General features: G+C 37.9%; 1 protein-coding gene across 14 annotated transcripts in view; it reads right to left on the reverse strand.

Annotated features, from left to right (window-relative positions):
- Positions 1-3,337, reverse strand: part of DMD (dystrophin) — a 986,794-nt gene that overhangs the window by 130,016 nt on the left and 853,441 nt on the right. The window lies entirely within an intron of this gene.

The following is a 3,337-nucleotide window of genomic DNA, read 5'->3' on the forward strand; positions in this document are numbered from 1 at the left end:
AAATAAAAATAAAAATAAAAATAAAAATAAAAATAAAAATAAAAATATATATTTTTAAAAATCTAGCATGATATTTGTATTGCATCTTGCCTGATTTTTTTTTTTTTTTTTTTTTTTTTTTAATTCACAAATGAAACAAGGGAGTAAAATGTAATAAAAATTCAGGAAACATCTTAAAGCCCTGGGCACAAAACCTTAGAAAAGAGGGTGGGGGGGAAGGAAAAAAGACAACCAATGGTCTCCTTGAAATAATATGTCTACTGTGAACAAACAGCCATATCTTCTTAGGCATTTGTTTTATAATCCTAATTCAGTGAACTTCAGGCTTCATAAACATCTATATCTGAGGAAAGAAAGTTAAATATTATGGTCTAAGTAACAAACACATTCACATTTAGATGGAATAAAACACTTGTAAACACTGTGAAATCTTACAGACAATCATCTTCAGGAAACAGTTTTTCTCTTAGAACGCATTGCTTGTTTTGAATATAAGATATTCTGTTGGAGAGGCCTAGCATTGCACATCACCATTGCTCCTGTAAAAGCTATCACAGATGCTGGTAGGAGTTCTACAAGGAAACTGTCCTTTTTGTTTCTGTATACTACATAAAATGTTTTACGAAACTGACACGAGCTGAGGATGAACTCAGCCTTTTAAAATTACAAGAAATTGCTGTGCAGTTCTCTATTCTTCAGCACTTTATTGGTAAAACTTCACAATTCTTGACTTTCCAGTCCCATTATTTCTTTTTTATCATTGCCTTTTGTATGTAATTTAATCAGTCTTCTGAGCTATTTTATACCAAATTCCTTGCACAATATTATAGTAGATAAAGAAAATAACCTTACTTGGGAACTATTTCTGTGAAGAAATCACTGTACTACCTACAATGTTTTGAATCAAAAATTATATCAGCTTCATGTATACAAACACCCAATGACATCTCATTATAAATTCCACTCTAAGCGGGATATGCGGGATATGGCTTTCCTAACCACATCTTTGCATATACACACAGTGTCTGTAAATACCCTTCTGGGTTACCCATTCCTGCTTCCATCTTCTGCATAGGCTGGGGCGAGAGAGGCACTGGGAGCAATGGCCTGCAGAGTTTGTTAGTCTGAAAAGTCTGTGCTGCAGGCTGGCATTCCTTTATACCAGCATAACTATGCCTGAGCAATAGGGATTAATATGGAAACAGGTATGAGCTGCTGAGAGCAAATATTACTTAAGCTGCCACTGCTGCAAAAAATCTATGTAGTCATAATGTGAATTTATGCCCAGAAGAGAATTACAAAGAATTTAAGAATTAAAGATGTGTCTTACAAATATGTATCAAAGCAGTGACAGGAGTTGGACTTGATCCTTGTGGTCCCTTCCAACTTGGGATATTCTATTCTGGGGATAATTATATTCTATATTCTCCTTTTATTTTTGAGCTTAGACAAAAGCTCCTTGCTGGCCTTCTGGCACTTCTGCCTGACTTTCTGCTCCTTAGACTGAACCACTCATGAGCTTGGAGAAAGTGATCTTGTAGCATAAATCAGCTTTCTTGGACTCCTTTTCCCTTCATTGGACTCTTCCATGCAGATCCCTGAAGATACCAAAGTCTACTTTTCTGTAAGTCCAGGGATCTGGTCTTGCTTTTAGCCTCCTCTCTCCTCTTAGGATCTTAAACTTAATAATCTCCTGGTTGCTTTCTTCGACCTTCCACTTCCCAATAAGTCCTTCCTTGTTTGTGGGTATGAGGTAGTAGTGGGTATGAGACAGTAGACCACCTGTCAATCAGTTATATCTGGAAAGCAGATATTGAGGTGGTTTCCCATAGGGCCCCTGACCTGTGAGTGTGAGGCTATTTCTAGCTTTCTATAAAGGCCTCATTCACTATTTCTTGCTGGTCAGAAAGATGGGCAGGTGCAGCACCCACTGCGATGCCACCCATACTGCTCTGCCCTTAAATCCTTCCCTTTAAGCTCTCAGCTGGCACATCATCCATCCCCAGGCACAAGAACATGCATTCCAACTACCATCCAACTCCTTGTTTTCCCACCTTCTACTTCCCACTCAACCTGCACCCCACTACTGCAGCTCTCCGGTCCTGGATACAATCCCAACGAGATTTTAGCTCTGCAATCTCACACAAAACTCTAACTCGTCATATTTATTCCCCATAACATGTACAGTATTGTGAAGAGTACAGGCACTTCAAAGAGGCACGCCAGCATGCTGGTTTCCCAGAAAAAAAAAGTCTGGTTATTTTCACATAATTGTTTCTTGGAGGCACTGCCTGGTTTTCAAGCCAGTACTTGAGGTGACCCAGATCAAGCCTTGCTTTATCGATTTTGTGTTCCCTTTCATGCACATCACCACAGGACCTTTCCTTGTCAGCCCTGTCCATCACTCTCTCACAGGCCTGCTGTTAACATTCCCCCACATTGTTCTTTGTTTAAAGCTGTTCTTTATGTATCTTGTCTACAGCTCCATAAAACATACTCCTCAGAGCTGACCGTGCAGATCTACAAGATTCAGTGATTTCTGTCCTGCCTTCAGCATAAAGCTGAAACTCTATATACTCATTTCTGTATTGTAGGGTGGGGAAAGCATTAAGAAGAATATATGTGCTACCCTTAGCCTCTGGAGGATTATTGATCTTAAAATGAATCTAACTTTGATGCAATTTGACATTTTCAAAGTCAGTGGGAACAAGAGACCTGCCACTAGGGAAAGAATGTCATCTGTAGTAAGTAAAACCATCTAGTACGGAGCTCATCATGGCATATATTCTTTCTAAGATCAAATCTTACTTTTGAGATGAAGGCATCTATACAGTACTTTGAAATGTCTCCACATAATTTCTTTTTTTCCTTTTTTTTTTTTTTTTTAACAGTCTTTCCAGCCTTCGCTATTACTCAACATTTGTAAGAATTATAGGTAGCATATTGTGATCATCTCATACCCAATTGGAGAGAGCCTAGGGAAATGAACAAGAGTGACAGTGACACACAGCGAAGGGCTGAGCGAACAATTGCAGCTAAGACTGATGAAGAGAAGTCTTAAGAAATCAGGAAACAGAGACAAGTCTTCCAGCAAATCAATAGATTATCCAGAATAATCTGCTCTCCATGTCTGGGGCAGACAGGACAAGATACAATGACCTTAAATTTCATCAATAAGGATTTGTTTGATCAGCAAAAGAAAAAAGAAAAAGATAAAAAGGAAAAGGAAAAGGAAAAGGAAAAGGAAAAGAAAAAGATAAAAAGGAAAAGGAAAAGGAAAAGGAAAAGATGAAAAAGAAAAAGAAAAAGAAAAAGAAAAAGAAAAAGAAAAAGAAAA

This window comes from Lagopus leucura, unplaced genomic scaffold (assembly GCF_019238085.1).
Source record: "Lagopus leucura isolate 7727_CA_CO unplaced genomic scaffold, USGS_WTPT01 Super-Scaffold_100001, whole genome shotgun sequence".
In the NCBI taxonomy this organism is placed as follows: domain Eukaryota; kingdom Metazoa; phylum Chordata; class Aves; order Galliformes; family Phasianidae; genus Lagopus; species Lagopus leucura.